This window comes from Bison bison, unplaced genomic scaffold (assembly GCF_000754665.1).
Source record: "Bison bison bison isolate TAMUID 2011002044 unplaced genomic scaffold, Bison_UMD1.0 scf7180017864203, whole genome shotgun sequence".
NCBI lineage: Eukaryota > Metazoa > Chordata > Mammalia > Artiodactyla > Bovidae > Bison > Bison bison.
Window position 1 is genome coordinate 4,874,090 of NW_011494775.1, and position 18,804 is coordinate 4,892,893.

Below are 18,804 nucleotides of genomic sequence, written 5' to 3' on the forward strand. Positions count from 1 at the left end.
TGAAACTCCCACAGGCGCTCAGCCTGCTGGGGGAAGGTGGATGCTTATCTACTAATTTCCTGAGTGTATCTGTTTATATAAATCTCGATCTGTGTTTACAAATCTGTCTATATAAGAATCGACAACGATGGCAAATTCCAGGGAAGGGGGACACCTTCGTGGTATGGTCCTGGGAGGCTACAGCATGGAAGTGTGACCTAGTCATTGAACTCAGGGAAGGCGCCCTGGAGGAAGTGAGGAGGTTGAGGAGATTGAAGATGAGCGAAGTAAGCTGGGTCAGGGAGAAGAATGTAGAATCAGGACATGGGCTGTGGAGCAGAGTGAGGGAGGTCAGCTGAAGAGGCCTCCCCAGGGCTGCCTAACCATAGCCTAACCCCCGGTGCCTCTGGATCCCACTGAGGGTGCCGGGGCTGGTGGCCAGCACTGCGTCTGCTAATCCTCTTCCTCTAACCCCTGTGAGAGTGGGCTCACACCATGACTGTGCAGCAAGCACTTGCTGGGTTGCATTCAAGAACAGTTCTTCGTTTTTCTATTAAATGTAGCTTCTTTGAGGTCATAATATAGCCTAGAATCACCTGTCTGGTCAGCTTTCATGGTGGTGATGGTGGGGGGCAAACGCCCACACCTAACTCTGCCCTTCTTGTGAAGTTCAACATTTTTACTTACTTATTAAATACTCTCAATATTTATTTTTTAAGGGAAGATGTTAGTTTTCCTGCAAAAAGACTCTGAGATGTTTGCTTGCTTTGGGAGTTAGGGTGCCGTTGTATTTGACGTGTTTAGAAGCTGGGCCTGAGAAATGAGGTTACCTCTTTCTCCGCGCTGCCTCCTGGCTGATGTCGACTTTGCCCACCTCAGTGTGTGGTCAGCTGACCCTGTCGTCCAGGTTGTGGGTGACCAGTGTGTTCACTGTGGCCGAGTCTGGCCTGATGGGGCCCTAGGAGGAGGCCAGTGGCTCACCGATGCCAGCATCTGGGATGACCCCTGGGAGTGGTTCTATACATCATGGGTGGGCAACAGTGCTAAGCTGAAGTTGCTCGAGGCAGCACACAGGACCCCGGGTTGCTCTGGAAGGCCAGCTGTCTGTGTGAGGTCCTTGTTGTTCAGTCACTCAGCCGTGTCTGACTCTTTGCAAACCCATGGATTGCACATCTGCCATCCCCATCTCCCAGAGTTTGCTCAGACTCAAGTCCATTGAGTCAGTGATGCCATCCAACACCTCATCCTCTGTCATCCCCTTCTCCTCCTGCCTTCAGTCTTTCTCAGTGTCAAGGTCTTTTCCAATGAGTTGGCTCTTCGCATCAGGTGGCCAAAGTATTGAAGCTTCAGCTTCAGCATCAGTCCTTTCAATGAATATTCAGGGTTGATTTCCTTTAGGATTGACTGATCTCCTTGCTGTCCAAGGACTCTCAAGAGTCTTCTCCGGCACTACAGTTCCAAACCATGAATTGTTTGGTGCTCAGTCTTCTTTATGAAGAAGACTCACATTCATACATGACAACTGGTAAAACCTTTGACTATTTGGACCTTTGTCAGTAAAGTGATATCTGTGCTTTTTAATATGCTATGTAGATTTGTCATGGCTTTGAGGTCCTGCTCCAACATTAATGTCTCCATCAATGATCATGCCTCTTCTGCTCCTACATCTCACCCCTGGCTCTTGTCCACTCTGCGTTAGTCTGGAAAGGGCCTCACTTGCACTGCAGGCTCTAAGGGCTCTGACTCCTTCCTCACACTGGAGTTGATTTTTACCACCTCACTTGTCATTTCCAAGGTCACTCCCAGCCCTGATTGTGGAAACACCCGACCTGCCACACTGGTCTCAGGGAGGCACCCTGGCGGGGGTGTTGGGGCAGGGAGAGGCCCTCCTGTGTTCTCCCAGGACCTCCTGGAAAATCTAGGATGGAGCCAGGAGGGGTCTCCAGATCTCTGAGGCCAGAACTTGGCATTAGGAGTGTGGCTCAAGAGATCATTGCTGATGTTACTGTTTCCCTTTGTGGGACAGTTAGAGTGTAATCAGGTAAATAAATGACTGGACAGCAGTGGTTTTCCCTTGTTATGTTTATGCTTACCAAAGAGCTTCCCAACTGGGCTCTCATTTATTTCCCTCTAAAATGGTCCTGTCTGTCATAGGGTATTATGACATACAGGTACCTCTAGTCCCACTTGCCAAAACAGGAAACTGAGGCCAGAGAGGCTGCTTGACTAGCCCCCGTTTTTGAGTCAGTTTTTGGCAGAGCTGTGAAGACATAATGTATGACATGCTTCCTGCCTCTGTTCTTGATTGCTTGTCCAGAGAAATGAGATTTAAGGGACAGATAGGAGGCACTCTCCTCCCACCCCTCCTGTCCCTCCATGATCAAAATCTCAGAGAGACAGGCTGCTGGTGTCACCCTGTCTAGCACACTCGCTTTACGACCTTAACTGAGAGGTGAGTGTGACTTCAGGGTCACATGCAGACCTCCCGGGACAATAGAGGGATTGGATCGCTCAGCAGTGGATGTGGTAGGCTCCCAACTAGACATGCTCTACCTCTGAGGACCAGGGCTAGGGCTTCCTGGCCTCTGTGAGGTCTTCTGGTTCATGACCTGGGTAGGGCTGAGGAGTCAGAAGGGCAGATAGAGCAATCCTGGCCAAACGTAGAAGGTAAGACTTAAGGACACTGAAGAGAGAGGGAAGGACCCTGAGAGGCCCAAGCAGATCCATCCTCAAAGAGGGAACACAGGTGTGTCTTGGTTCTGACCCTGGCACTCCTCGCTGGAAGGGCCCCGGGGCTGGGACTCTCCTATCGGAATGCTCAGAGTCACCCAAGCTCCTGCTATCCAGCCTGCCCTGGCCGATGCATTATTAATGAGGCAGCCTTCATTTCCAGTTTTGGGGTGGCTAATTTGTTCTTACAATCATGACTTCAAATATCACATGAATAATTCAGATAATTATTTTACTGTAGTTAGATAAGCCTGTTAGCTGTCACACATCTGAATAAATTAGCTTCTCCATCCCATGGGGCATGGAGAAGGGGTGCTGGCCATGCAGCGGGGGTCTAGCCCAGGCTAGAGTAACACCTGGATCTTGGCTTCAAGAGACCAGGTCTGCCCCGGGGCTGAGGGTATAATAGGCATTGTCATTTGTCATGGAGGAGCTTGGTTGCTGCGGAGAGTGGGTCCTTCCCAAATGACAGTCTCCCTTGCTCAGATCTGGACTGAAGATGTTCAACAAGCCCTGGGTGTTGCCGCTGAGGCCCCTCAACTCAGAAATGCATCTAGGGTCCATGCTGTGTGTGCAAAACAGGGAACTCTGCCAAGTGACAGTTACAGAAAGGCCCCGCTCTCTCCCACATCGATATACTCCTTTCAGGAAGGTGGGGCACAGATAGAAATTAACCTGATTTTTAATGTTGCTGTTGGTGGTGGTGGAGTGCTCTGGCTCCATCCCTTATTAAGTGAGTTATCTTTGGGAATTTGCTTCCCTTCTTTGGGCCTTGGTTTCTTTATCTGTAAACTGGTTACAGTATTCTTAAGATGCCTCAACCTACTGGGTTTTTGTGAGAGATGAAAAGGAAGTAATGAGCATACAAAACCTTTGCAAACTGCAGTCTTATAGGGCTATCCAGGTTATTCAGTTCTGCCTCCTTCAGGAAAAGCCTCCACCCTCAATAAATACCTGTTGTTCAGTTGTGTCCGACTCTTTGTGACCCCGTGGACTTCCCTGTCCTTCACTATCTCCCAGAGTTTGCTCAAACTCACGTCTATTGAGTCAGTGATGCCATCCAACCATCTCATCTTCTGTCACCCCCTTCTCCCCCTGCCGTCAATCTTTCCCAACATCAGGCTCTTTTCCAATGAGTAGGCTCTTTGCATCAGGTGGCCAAAATATAGGAGCTTCAGCTTTAGAATCAGTCCTTCCAATGAATATTCAGGGCTGATTTCCTTTAGGATTGACTGGTTTGATCTCCTTGCAGTCCAGGGGACTCTCAAGAGTCTTCTCCAGCACCACAATTAGAAAACATCAGTTGTTTGGCACTCAACCTTCTTTATGGTCCAGTTCTCACATCTGTACATGACTACTTGAAAAACCATAGCTTTGACTATACAGACCTTTGTTGGCAAAGTAATGTCTCTGCTTTTTAATATGTTGTCTATGTTTTTCATAGCTTTTCTTCCATGGAGCAGGTGTCTTTTAATTTCATGGCTGAGAAAAGGCAATTCTGGCCCTCTCCTCAATACCTATCTAGTATTTGTGAATGTATTCATTTCCCTGTTTATGTAGTCATCACTGGTCATAAGCCAGGACCTGCCTTTGTCCTCTGCCCTTGTACCCCTGGATATCATTCTCAGAAACAACTCTGGTTAGGAGAGGTGGTCACCTGTGCTGGGACAGCAAAGCTTCTGACTCTGAGGATGGAGCTAGCTGTGTGACTGTCTGAACAACTCTGCTGGTGAAGGAAGGATAAGATACCCATAGGCCCCCTCAGGGAGCAGCCTGATCTGCAGAGACCAGGGAAAGAGGCAGGTGTGGCCTGGCAGCACTTCCTATTGTAGTGCTGGCAATGGCATTGTCAGCAGGTGCCTCCTGAAAGAATGACCAAGTTCTTCAATCCTACTTGAATAACGTAGGTTGGGTCCCCACGTGCATCCCAGCTGGAACTCAGCTTGAGGGGGAGGTTGGGGAGAAGCTGGGTGGGGCTTGTGGGGTGGATTGAGGTCTGCAGCTGGGGTGACCAGGGCTGTGATGGAGGTGAGGTTGAGATCTGGGGCACCCTCACGGAAGGGGAGGGAAGGGCTGAGCAGCTGGGAAGGACTGGCGGGAGAGGGGACTAGGGGCTGGAGCTGCAGAGGCTATGGTCAAGGGCAGCCTGGCCTGGAGGAGGATGATGCAGGGTCTTGGCTCAGACCTAGGGTCAGTCCAGGGCCCACCGCTGAACAAGGGCCATGACCTCTCCAGACTTTGATTTTTTTCATCTGTGAAGTGGAGGTGAGAAATGCACTGGGTACCGTGGTGTCCGTTTCATGAGATAGTACTTTGAAAGCTATTAGCACAGGGCCTGGCCTATAGGGAGAGTTCAGAACACATGAGCTACCACCCCTACCCTTATCATTGTACCAGTCATCATGGGTTTCTAGGCACTTGTCAATTGCACCAAACTGCAGAGCTTTCCCTAGATAGGCCAGATAGGTATGGGGGTACCAGGGGAGGAGACATATATGCTGCCAGCCCCTTTCACAGCTTCTCTGAGGCTATGCTGAGTATCTTTCTAGCACCGCCCACTACCCACTACTTGGGAGTTCAGCACCTCCTCATTGGCTCCAATTTTTTCCTTTGCCTTAGTCTGGGTCAGACTCTTAGGCCCAGCTTAGATGCCCTCAGGGGTGCATGGGTTGACACTTGGTTAATTGAGTTGGAAGATTGTTCATCACTGCACACAAGCTGGGGCTGGTTGTGGGTGTCTTGGGGGAATCCTCAGTATTAGGGAGCCCCAGGACAGAGTGGGAAGACCCAACCTGCCCAGGGAGGAAGGGTTTGAGCACTATGTGAGGTAGGAGTCTGTGAGGCTGTGCAAGAAAACAGGATGACTGGCCCGAGATGCTGGAGGCAAGCAGGGCTGCTGAGCAAGCCATCTGTCAGGATCTTGGTGACAGGTATTCAAAAGGAAAAATATTTGCATGTGTATGTTTTTTCCAAAATGATTAATATTCAAATTAGTGTTGGAGATTCAAATTGCTAAAGTGTAACTAGGCAGAAAACTTCTCTGATAGCTTGTAATTTTCGGTTCAGTCCACCATTCCCCATTCCCCTCATACCTCCCTACCTAGTTCCCAGAAATACTCTGGGCTCCTACAGACTTGTCCAGAATGGCATCCCCAGAACTCAGTTCCGGCTTCTGACCATGCTGTGGGCACTTGACCTTTCAGGCCAAATGAGGGGCTGCCCTGTGACTAGCCAGAGCTCTTGAGGTGCCCACCTCCTAACATGCTCCCTACTCCCTACTCAGGCATCTCCTGCACACATCGTATTCCAGAGGTGCCATCCTAAGGCACAGCTGTAAACAATCCACCCGGTGCTCTGGTAGTGTCAGTGTTACCCTACTGTTTGCACAACAATCTCTGAAATCTTTTTTCTGCAAATCACCAGACCAGCTTCACAGCCCTCTAACCTCTGTTTCCTTCTGCTCTAGTCAAATGAGCACCGCCCCCCAGCCCCACCTTCTTCTGTGGTTCCCTGGGCATGAGAGCATTCCGCGTCTATACTGTTGTTCATGCTGTGGCCTCCATGGGAGTGATTCACTGCTCTACGGCATCATGTTTCAAAGTTCTTTAGGGCCCACTTTCCCTTAACCAAACATAATCCCACTTTGCGGTTGGGAAAATGAAACTGGCAGAAGGTGGTAACAATAGTTTTATTTCTCAGGTTTAGAGCAGGCTGTAAACGTGCTTTGCAGTTTAGAGATTGTTCTTTTTTTATGCTATAGAAATATATATACCGTTTTATTAATACATTAAATAAGACACATGATATCTTATCACTATAACTTTCATAATTATGCAGTTGTATGGATATAGGTGATATTACGAGGTTTCTGCAACCTCTGATTTGACATGAAACTATCTGTGATTTCTGTGGGTGACAAAGGCACAAGTACTCTCATCTGTTGTGGTTTGTTATCTCCTTTCATAATTGAAGGAGTTGCTAAATTTCATTTAGTGATAAAAGAAATCAAGGGCATCATTCTTTTCTCATCCAAGTTCACAGGCTCCCTAAATCTTACACAAGGAGCCCTTAGGAGTCCATGGAGCTGTGCTTAGAAGCTGCAGAGTTCTCAACCTGATCTCATCTTACCAAGGTATTTCCTGATGCCAGATAGGATTCTTGGAACCAGAACTCCCAAGTGAGATAAAGGCAAGCAGCAATTCAATGGATGGACTCCCTTGTCACTAATAATAATAGTAACAGCACACACTTTAGGAAAAAAATGATGGCCAAAATGTCTTATGTGCCAACACCTTGCAGAAGCCTTTTAGAGATTGTTCTTAACCCTTTAAGATACCCATGGAGGGAGGAAGTTCACTGCAGCATTGATTCATTACTTTTAACCAATCTCAGGTTCTACCTATGAGATCATTTGTCTGAGACTGACTCACTGAGCCTGTGTCCCATGAACCAACCTCTGGCAGACTGGTTCTACCAGCCAATCACACATTTCACCCTCTTGTAGTCCCTGCATCCTTATTCTTGGCTTGTCTTTCCTCTTATGCCCTGAGTATTATCTGAGGGCAGGTATGAATCTCCATGTCCCGGCACTTAGCATCCATTCGCCTATCTATGTGTTCATCCATCTCTTCATCCATTAATCTAAACAATATTTGTCAAGCATTTAATGAGTTTTATAAGTGCTGAGAATAAAGCAGCTAACAACCCAAATCCATTTCCTGCCCTCTAAAAGCTCCTTGCCTATTGGCTAAGGCTGAAAGGCAAGCAAGAAGTTACCATGCAGGATTAGGGGGCTATGGGAGCCAGAGGAGGCACAGACCCAAATACAGTGGGGAGGAGCCTTCCAGAGCCAGTGATGGGTAGACCAGAAGAGCAGGTGCTTAATATAAGGGGATTTGGGGTCTGGTGGCCCTGGATGTGGGGCTTCCCTGGTGGCTCAGACAGTAAAGAATCCACCTGCAATGAAGGAGAGACCTGGGTTCGATCCCTGAGTCAAGAAGATGCCCTGGAGAAGGGAATGGCTACCCACCCCAGTATTCTTGCCTGGAGAATCCCATGGACAGAGGAGCCTGGCAGGATACAGTCCATGGGGTCACAGTCCCAGTTGGGCAAGCTGAGGGACTGTGGATGAGTGAGTTCACCTCTCCGAGCTACAGTCTCCTCATCTCTGAGATGGAGATAATAATATCTGTCTCATCTGGTTATTGTGGGGATTTAATGGAATAATATATGTAATGTACTTAGCATAGTGTCTAGCACTATGCTCAAATCTCTAGCTAGTAAGCTGAGACCTGCAGGCTGAGTAAGAAATAGCCAAAGAGGGAGTGTTCTAAGCATTGGGACTGACACACGCAGAATCCAGAGGTGGGAGAACTCATGGAAGATTCTCTCTCTGGTGGGCTTCTTGGCGCTCTCTCCTGCCTCTGGGAGTCGGGTGAGGGCTGGTGAGGAGGAGGAGAAGGGAGAGGGGTCCAGCCTGGTGGAGTAGGAATGGTCATGGCCATTACAGGAGGGAAAGGCCTGGATCAGACAGCAGGGGGCGCCATTTCAGAGAGCTGGAGTGGGTGTTCTCAAGTGGTGGCTTAGCTCCTGGTGTCCTTGCTGCTGGGTCCGGAGCCAAGACCAGGCCACATGTGCATGTGTCTGGCACTCAGAAGGAGGTCCCCAGACCTTTGTTGTTGACTCCAGGATCTGTATCCAGCCACCAGCTTCAGACTGGAGCCACAGGTGCCCCTTTCCCAGATGGGAGCAGGATGAAAGCATCCAGAACCCCCTTCTCTCCAACTTCCTCCCCAACCCAGCCCCAACTAGAGGACCCAGATTTTGTATGGTGAGCCCCACAGCCAACTTTCCACCAGGTAGGCCAGAGAACCACAAGTTGGAGGCAAAAAGACTGATGTAAGAAGGAGGAAGGACAGAAGAGATCAGGGGCATACAGGGCCTGGGTGGGAGAGCTTTTAGGGGTGGGTACAGCTGCAGACTGAAAAAAGCTGCAGCTTTTAAGGGTGGGATGCTGACAGACTGAAAAGTGGAGAAAGAAGATTTTGAGAATTTTTACTATGCTTTATGGGGAGTTTCCTCTTGGAGATAAAGTTTCAGCTTGCTTTGCAATTTAATTTTTGAACTGGTACTTAAAAAAAAAAAGCAAAACAACTTTACTTTCTGCAGTGCTGGGTTTTTGTTGCTGCACGGACTTTCTCTAGTTGCGGTGCGTGGGCTTCTCACTGCGTTGTCTTCTCTTGTTGTGGAGCGCGGTCGCTAGAGCATTTGGGCTATAATAGTTGCGGCATGTGGCCTCAGTAGCTGTGGTTCCTGGGCTCTAGAGCACAGGCTCAGTAGTTGCTCCACAGCATGTGGGATCTTCCTGGGTTAGGGATCCAACCTGTGTCTCCTGCTTTGGCAGGTGGATTCTTTACCACTGAGCCATCCAGGAACCCCTTGGTCCTTTTTTAAAAGCAAAGGTTTACCCAGACTTACCCATGAGGTTAGGCTCCCTGATGGTTCAGCAGTAAAGAATCCGCCTGCAATGCAGGAGACCCTGGTTCCATTCCTGGGTTGGGAAGATCTCCTGGAGAAGGGATAGGCTACCCACTCCAGGATTCTTGGGCTTCCCTGATGGCTCAGTGGTAAAGAATCCACCTGCAATGTGGGAGACCTGGGTTTGATCCCTGGGTCAGGAAGATCCCTTGGAGCAGGGCAAGGCAACCTACTCCAGTATTCTTGCCTGGAGAATCCCATGTGCAGAGGAGTCTGAAGGGCTACAGTCCACAGGGTCGCAGTCAGGCATGATTTGAAGTGACTTAACACATACGCATGCCCATGAGGTGGGCCAACTCTGCATGGCTTATATATTAGGGCCTCCAGTCTGAGAGTTTGGGCCCATCCATGGTCACATGTGTTGAGCCAGTGATCACATCTGAGCACCCCACACAGGAACATTCCCCCTAGAACACGCTGAACTATGGGTGAAATTGCATGTGCTTTATTTCCAACCATAACCCAAAAAGTTTGGAAATAAATGAAAAGTAATTTGGGGGTGAAGTGTATTACTACACAGATTTAAAAAGTTGCCTGGAAGTATGCCTAAGTCAAGAGCAAAATTCAGAAAAAAACCCAGAATAATTAAAAGTACAAAATATCAACCATATGGGATGTTGCCAGAATAGTTCATTTAGAAAAACTGTATAATTCTAAATTCCTATGTCTCCAGGAAACATAAAGACAGAACAAAATAAAAAACCATATACACAGTGAACTGAATCCACTGAAGCTCTTAGATTTGTAAAAAAAAGGCTAAGAAAATTAGGAAAGCAAGCAATAATAAATTGAATAAATAAGACAGAAAAAATGAGTATTGATGGATAAAACCAATATTTAAGCCTTTGAAAAAACTCACAAAGCCATTAGTTCAGTTGATCAAAGAAAGAACATATATAGAAGCAATAGAACCAGAAATGAAACATGAGATGCAACTGATAATATAAAAAAGATTTGTAAGATTTGAGGAGAATATTGACTTTATTTATATGATAAATATGCAGATACGGACATGTATCTGAAAAAATCCAAGATAAGTTTTCTCCTGCCACAAGCACATTTGCAAAGAAAATGTATCTTCTTGCTTTGTCACTGAGATCTGTAACGGCTTGAATTGTGTTCCCCCAAAAGATAGGTCATGGTCCTAATACCTGGTGCCCTTGAATGTGACCTTATTTGATGATGGAGCCTTTGCAGATGTTATCAAGTAAGATGAAGTCATTAGGGCAGTCCCAGTCCAGCCTGACCAATGGCCTTACAGGACGAGGGGAAAATGTGGACACATAGGAAACACCTTGTGATGACAAGGGCAGAGACTGGAGTGATGCAGCTGTGCGCCAAGGGACACCAGGAGTTGACAGCACTGTCACAGGCTACGAAGAGGCAGGAAAGGCTTCACCCAGAGTGAGTGACCCTGCTGATACCTGGCTTTCAGACTTCTGGCCCTTGGAAGTGTGAGAGAGTTTCTGTTGTTTTAAGTTGCTCAGTTTGTGAAGTTTTGTTACAACAGCCCTAGGAACCTAATCCAGGTTCCTTCCATATGTCAGCTGTTGGATCACATTTGTAATGTTCCTCTGTAGTTTACCTATTTATTAATCTTTGTGATCTGTCACTCAGAGAGTAGAGTGTACAGTCAGGGGCATTTGTGTCCATCTTCCTCACATCTGTACTATTCTGTGGCCATGGTATTTGAGTCACATATATGTCTTGTAGCCATTGTTGATTTATTAAGGAAAAATCTATTCTATTGTACCTTTGGGTATTTCACAATACTCTTTGCTACCATCTACTTTGTTACAATGTAATTCTTGGTTAATTTTTTTTAAGGGCTTAGCAGGTGGCTCAGTGGTAAAGAATCCAGCTGCCAATGCAGGAGATGCAAGGAATATGGGTTTGATCCTTGGGTCGAGAAAATCCCCTGGAGTAGGAAATGGCACTCCAGAATTCTTGCCTGGAAAATTCCATGGACAGAGGCCTGGCGGGTTGCAAAGAGTCGAACACGACTGAGTGCGTGCGTGTGCGCGTGTGCACACATACACGTTGTATCTTTGAGTATCACATAATACTCTGTGCTACGGTCTGCTTTATCGATTATAATGTAACTTGGTTAATTTTTTTTTTTTTTTTTGCGTACTAGAGCAACATTTTAGCTTTTACTACTTAGGGGTAGGGTTTGCTAAGGTTTTTCTAATGGTTTCTACATTTTCAGAGTCCACTCGTGAAGTTTTTCTGAGGATTACTTATCATGAAGATGTTATATGCAGGCACAGGATTGGCACTGGGGACAGAGATGCCCTGCATCCCTGGCTTTGCCCTCCCAGACCTCAGAGTTCAAGGAAGTTTTTCAAGTATCAGCTTTTCTTTTTGTAGGGAGGTCAGCTCATCTGCAAGTCACGTTGGCACTGACACAGATAGACTGCTCTGTCACAGCCAGAAAAGAGAGAGTGAAGAGTGAAGAAAAGCAGGAGGCGAAGACACGAGGGCAGGATACGGAGTGAAAAGGGAGGGCTTGGGGTCTTAAGGATCTTCAGAGAAGTGTTGTTTTCTTGCAACCAAAGACTTAATAGGGGGTATCCCGGGTTCTCTTCCCTGAAGAAGATGTAATTTCACGGAGGCGGCCCTAGTGCTGTGATGGTCTCACATCGTTCCTTTTGGCCGTCTCTAGCACCCCGGCCCTTCCCACCCGACCCACTGTCTGCCTCTGGCGTAGTTGGGGTTTAGGGGCTGAGAGCAGCTCAGGTTGTTCTCTGTTCTCAGCTCCCGAGCAAGCCCGATCTGTAAACCCTCTGCTGTCATCGTGATCAAGAATTCCTTGGAAAACTGGGCTTCTCTGGAGCAAAGCACCTGATTTTCATCTTGGGAGGCAGTGCCTTTTAATTATTTTTATTGGGGTATAATAGCTTTACAATGTTGTGGTAATTTCTGCTGTACAACGAAGTGAATCAGCTACGTGTATATGTGTATCCCCTCCCTCTTGGGTTTCCCTCCCCGCCCCTCGTCCTTCCCATCTGGGTCATCACAGAGCGCTGAACTGGGCTCCCTGTGCTGTGCAGGAGGCTCCTACTAGCCGTCTGTGTTACACATGGTGGTGTGTGTATGTCAGTTCTACTTTCTCAGTTCTCCCCGCCATCTCCTTCCCCCACTGTGTCCATTCTCTGCATCTGTGTCTCTATCCCTGCCCTGCAAACAGTGCCTCATATTCTGATGTCTCTTGTGCCCCTGACTTGAAGAAATTCTGGCCTTTAACAAGAGAGAGGGCCCCATCCTTACAGATCATCCAGTTCAGCGGGCTCCCAGGATGGATGAAGAAACTGATCCAGTGTGACAGCCCACAGTGAGCTGCTGGCAAGTGGCCTGAATCGCAAACTGGAGCGCCCTTGGCCCTCGGGGTGGACACTGGTGGAGTGTGTGCGCTCAGTCATGTCCAACTCTTTGTGACCCCATGGATTGTAGCCCACCAGGCTCCTCTGTCCATGGGATTCTCTAGGCAAGAATATTGGAGTGGGTTGCCGTGCCCTCCTCCAGGGGATCTTCCCAACCCAGGAATCAAACCTGTGTCTCTTATGCCTCCTGCATTGGCAGATGGATTCTTTACCACTAGCACCACCTGGGAAGCCCAGGGCATCTGTACTTGTCACCTAAGTCTCTCTACCCAAATGAGAGCCAAGTCTGAAATCAGTTGGTTTCCTGGCTGGCCTGTTCTGAGCTGGTCCTGGCGGCCAGCACAGGGGGCCTGGGCAGAAGGGCCTTCTTCTAGCACTGGGTACCATGTGTTCTTGCTTCACTTTGATTTCCAGCTCCAGTCTAGCTGTTAGAGTGAGTGCATCCATCATTCCTACAGCTTCTACCCTGGGGCCTTCACAATTTAAGAGGCCTGTGCTGAAATAAGCTCTATTAACAGAAGCCATGGGTCCAAGTCTTCACGTGACCTTCTGTGGCCTGGGAATTCTAACTTAGCCAAATTATCCTGATCTTCATCGGCCATGAGGGGGTGGCCCTAAAAGCCCATAAACCAAACCGTATGGGAAAGGGTTGAGCAGCCTGGAAATAAATCACCAACCCTGGTGACTCTGGGCCCGAACTCAGGCCCAAAGACTCAGAGTGACTCCTCTGGCGCCATCTTAGGAGCCTGGCCTGGTTGAGGAACAGAGAGTGGTGGTGGGGGGCCATGCTCTGGGTATGATTCAGAAACGGCACTGTGTAGGGAATGGAACCGCAGTACCAGAAAACACAAGGAAAGCCAGAGCCTCCACCATATGAGACATAGTCTTGCCCTGGGGCCCATGTGGCCACCCAGCCCACCTCCTGAGCCATGGACAGCAAGCTTGGCCAGCCATGCAGCTTCTCAAGGCTCACAGCTACCTTGCAAACCAGATGTTATTTTTATTCCCATTCCCATGGTCTCAAAATCAGAAAGTGGCAGAACTGGGGTTCGCACCCAGGCGTCTTTTACTCCAGATCTGTGCTTTCATGTATCCACTGCCCTCAACTTCATAATTGGGGTGGGCATGGTGGCTCAGATGATAAAGAATCTGCCTGCAGTGCAGGAGACCTGGGTTCAACCCCTTGGTCAGGAAGATCCCCTGGAGGAGGGCATGGCAACCCACTCTAGTATTCTTGCCTGGAGAGTTCCATGGACAGAGGAGCCTGGTGAGCTACAGTGCACAGGTTCACAAAGAGTCAGACGTGACTGAGCAACTAACACTTTCGCTTTCCATTGACTCAATGGACATGAGCAAACTCCGGGAGATGATGAAGGACAGGGAAGCTTAGTCTTCGATCCCTTCTGGAATTTACATTCTCTGAGTCCTTTCTTTCCACCAGCCAGACTATTCATAGGGAAGAAAATGTCCATCAAGCTCACTAGCTCTTGAGGTCAATAGCCTGGTGAGACAAAGGCCAGGAGGCCAGAGGTGGGGCCTAGCTTCCCTGCCAGACTCCTGTATTCTACCAGCACCTGAAGCCCAGTCCCTGCTATACTCGAGACCAAAGAGGTGTCCCAAAGGTCAGAAGGGGGTTCAGCTCACTTCTGCCCTGGCCCCGCCCCCACTGTCCTTCTACACTTAGAGGGCAGAGGTGGGTGTGTGGCTTTCCGAGCCCCTCTGTGAGTCTCCTTCCCAGCTCAGGCCACTCGACCATGGCATAGGACTCTGTCTAAAGATTATTCTAAACAGTGACGGCCATCCCACTGTCATGCCAGACCCTGAAGGGTGTCTTTCAGGTTCACCCAGGCCCTCCATTGCTGTTTTTATTTTTTTTAAACTTTCTATTTTGTATTGGGATATAGCCAATTAACAGTGCTGTGGTAGTTTCGGGTGAACGTCAAAGGTGTCAGCTGTATGTATACATGTATCCATCCTCCCCCAAACTTACCTCCTGTCCAGGCTGCCGCATAACACTGAGCAGAGTTCCCTGTGCTCTACAGTAGGTTCCTGTTGGTTATCCATTTAAAATATAGCAGTGTGTACACGTCCATCCCAAACTCCCTATCTCTTTCCCCTCAACCATTAGTTCATTCTCTAAGCCAACGAGACTATTTCAGATGAATCATGTAAGATTACCAAAGGATGAACAAAAGATAAAACAGGTATGTTTGGTGAAATTAATGTATACATTTAAATTTTGAAATGCACAATATAAAGAAGGCCACAAAATTGCATGTGCTTATTAGCACGTTGCTGTTTTCATTAGCTGACACACACCCGGGTAAATTTCCCTTCTCTCAATTGCTGGCATTGATCAGGGCTAGAGGAGCACAGAAATCAGAATGCAGTTAGAAGTTATCTCAGATAATTCACACCTGGAGAGAAGCTGCCTGAGATAGCTCTGAACTTTGGGAAGACTCTGGAAAGTTGAAAACCATACAGGGAATGAAAAGAAATTCCTGAGATTTAATCCCAAGATGCTTGCATCAGTTTCTAAATCTTCACTATTCCAATTTGACATCTCCGAAGCTCAAAGAACAAAAACATCATTAACGTGGACTTTAGTTTTTTTGGAAACCCAGGGGGTTGGGACTCTCAGATGCACAGAGTATCTGGCTCAACGTGTCCCTGAGAGACCTCTAACCTGTGAATGTGGGGGAGGTGAGAAGTGGATTTGGGGGAGGGCTGATGGTTGGTCCCTGAGTTCTCTAGGGAAGGTCACTCAGGAAGTCTTGGTTTGGGCACCCCATCTTGCTGCTGCATCTCCCCAGCAGCAGCTGAGGTGCAGCCCTTGAACCTGCCCACATCAGAAGGGGCCGGCCCCACCTCCCCCACTGCTGCTCCCTGTGCAGACTCACACATCTGCAATCTCCACCCCAGCAGGGGCCCGGAATGTTTGCAGCCTTGGAAATAGTCAGAATGTGCTAAAAATGCAGTGACAACAGTCATATTTGGGGGATATTTTTAAGGGTAATTGGATCTGAGAGTCATTAGTGCCAGAAATGCGGGTGTCATCTTATTTTAAAAAACAAGGTGTCGTATCACCAGATGCTCCCGCCGACACCTAAGACCATGTCATCAAACAAGCACAGCCCTGGTGACTCCTGAGTGCTGGGGACACAGATCCTGGTGGGCGTCCACATTGGATCCCATGTCTTCACAGTTCTAACTTGGACAGAGAGCCTGGTGTGAGGAGAATGAGCTCCTAACTCATTGCTTCTCTTTCCACATTTCCCATGAGACCCACCCCAGGGAAGGGCGATGTTTGGGGCCCTCTGGGCATGAAGGCACAGTCAGCAAAGGGGGCCCCACATGGAGCAGGGGTGGTTGAACCCTCTGGCCAGTGTCTGAAGCATTCAGACCTTAGTACATGTGAAAATGTAAAATAAAGTAGGAAAAGACATGGGGAGTACTGGAAGAGGATGTCCACACATCGGGAACAGGAATCTGAGACTTCTGTAATGGGTAACTCTCCTCAGAGACTGGAGGAAAGCTGCAGGAGTGCGGTCAGAGCATGCAGCGGGACCCATATAGTGTGGGCCTTAAAAATCTTTGTAAGGTCATTGGCTTTTGCCCTGGGTCAGATAAAAGGTCACTGTGGGGTTTTGAACAGAGAGATGACAGCATCTGACTTACATTTTACCAGGCTGTTGGGTTAGTTTTCTGTTGCTGCTATAATGAATTTGGTGGCTTAAAAATTGAAGTATATAGTTCATTTACAATGTTGTATTAATTTCTGCTACACAAAAATTTATTAGGTTGTACACACACACACACACACATATATATATATTGTCTTCTTTTTTAGTACTCTTTTCCATTATGGTTTATCATAGGGTATGAATATAGTTCTCTGTGCTATATAATCGGACCTTGTTGTTTATCCAGTCTATCCATAAAAGCTTACATCTACTAACTCCAGCCTCCTCCTCCTTCTCTCCCCCAATCCCCTCCCTCTTGGCAGCCACATGTATGTTCTCCACATTCGTGAATCTGTTTCTGTTTTAGATATAGATTCATTTGCATCATATTTTAAATCCACATATGAGTGAGTTCGTATGGTATTTGTCTTTCTCTTTCTGACTTACTTCATTCAGTACGATAGTGGCATCATGCTGCTGCAAAGGGCATTGTTTTGTTCTTTTTTATGGCCGAGTAGTATTCCACCGTATATATGCACTACATCTTTACCCATTCATCTGTCAGTGGACAGTCAGGTTCTTCCATGTCTTGGCTATTGTGAATAGCGCTGCAGTGAACCCTGGGGTGCATGTGTCTTTTTGAAGTAGCCATAGTTTTCTATCCATATGGATAGTTTTATAGAAAACTATCCATAGTTTTCTCTGGATATATTCCCAGGACTGGGATTTCTGGATCATATGGTAGCTCTATTTTTAGGTTTCTGAGGAAGCTCTATACGGTTTTCCATAGTAGCTGTACCAACTTAAATTCCTACCAACAATTTCAGAGGGTTCCCTTTTCTCCACACCCTCTCCAACACTTGTTTTTTGTAAATTTTTTGATGATAGCCCTTCTGACTGGTGTGAGGTGGTACCTCTTTGTAGTTTTGATATGCATTTCTCTAATAATTAGTGATATTAAGTATCTTTTCATGTGCTTTTTGGCCAACTGTATGTCTTCTTTGGAGAAATGTCTATTTAGATATTCCACCTATTTTTTTTTTTTTTTGGATTGTGTTGTTTGTTTTTTTGATGTTGAGCTGCATGAGCTGCTTATATATTTTGGAGGCTAATCCCTGGTTGGTCATTTCATTTGCAAATATTTTCTCCCATTCTGAGGATTGTATTTTTGTTTCATTTAGGTTTCCTTCCACATCCTTGAATAATGACAATAAAAACAAAAACAAACAGATGGTACCTAGTTAAACGTAAAAGCTTTTGCAGTGTAAAAGAAACCATATACAAAATGTAATTTTCTTTTTTGGTGGTGTCTTTGTCTGGTTTGGGTATCAGGGTGATGGTTGCTTCATAGAATGTCTTTTGGAGTGTTCCCTCCTTTTCAGTTTTTTGGAAGAGTTTGAGAAGACTCAGTATAAGTTCTTCTTTGTATGTTTGGTAGAATTCATCTGTGAAGCTGTCTGGTCCTAAACTTTTGTCATATGGAGTTTTAAAATTTAAGATTCTATTTCACTTCCAGTGATCAGTCTGTTCAAATTATCTCTTTCTTCTTGATTTGATTTTGATGGGCAGTAGGTTTCTAGAAACTTGTTCATTTCTTCTAGGTTGTCAAATTTGTTGGCATAGATTGTTCATAGTATTCCCTTATGTGTTTTTATTTTTTATTATTGTGATATCGGTTGTTACATCTCCTTTTTCATTTCTTATTTTGTTTACTTGGGTTCTTGCTTTCCTTCTTAGGGAGCATGGCCAGAAGTTTGTCAATCTTTTCTACTCTTTCAAAGAACCAGTTCTTGGTTTTATTGATTTTTCCCCCCATTTTTAAAATCTCTATTTTATTTATTTCTTCTCTGATCTGTAGTATTTACTTCTTTCTGCTGACTTTCAGTTTTGCTTGTTCATCTTTTTCTAATTTTTAAAAGTTGTGTGTGTATGTGTGTGTGTGCTAAGTCGCTTCAGTTGTGTCTGACTCTATGCAACTCTGTGGACCATAGCCCGCCAGGCTCCTCTGTCCATGGGATTCTCCAGGCAAGCACACTGGAGTGGGTTGCCGTGTCCTCCTCCAGAGGATCTTTCTGACCCAGGGATTGAACCCTCACCTCTTACATTTCCTGCATTGGCAGGCATGTTCTTTACCACTAGTGCCACCTGGGAAGCTCCTTTTAGGGTAAGTAAATAAAAATTTATTATCTCCCACTCGTTTGGGTCAGAAGTAGGACATGGTCTCACCAGGCTAAAGTCACGGTGCTGGTGCCGGCGCTGTGCTCTTGTCTGGAGACCCTGGGGATGCTTGGCTTCCTCATTCAGTAAGGGTTTGGCAGGATGTACATTGATGCAGTTGTAGGACTGAGGTCCTGTTTTCTTTCTGACTCCTGATTGGGACTGCCGTTTGCTCCTCAAGCCCATTCTTCTGTCTAGAATGGAGGTTCCTGTATCTCAGAGCCGAAAACAGACGTGGAATTCTTCTCACGATGTCTCTCCTCTGTCCTTCTTCC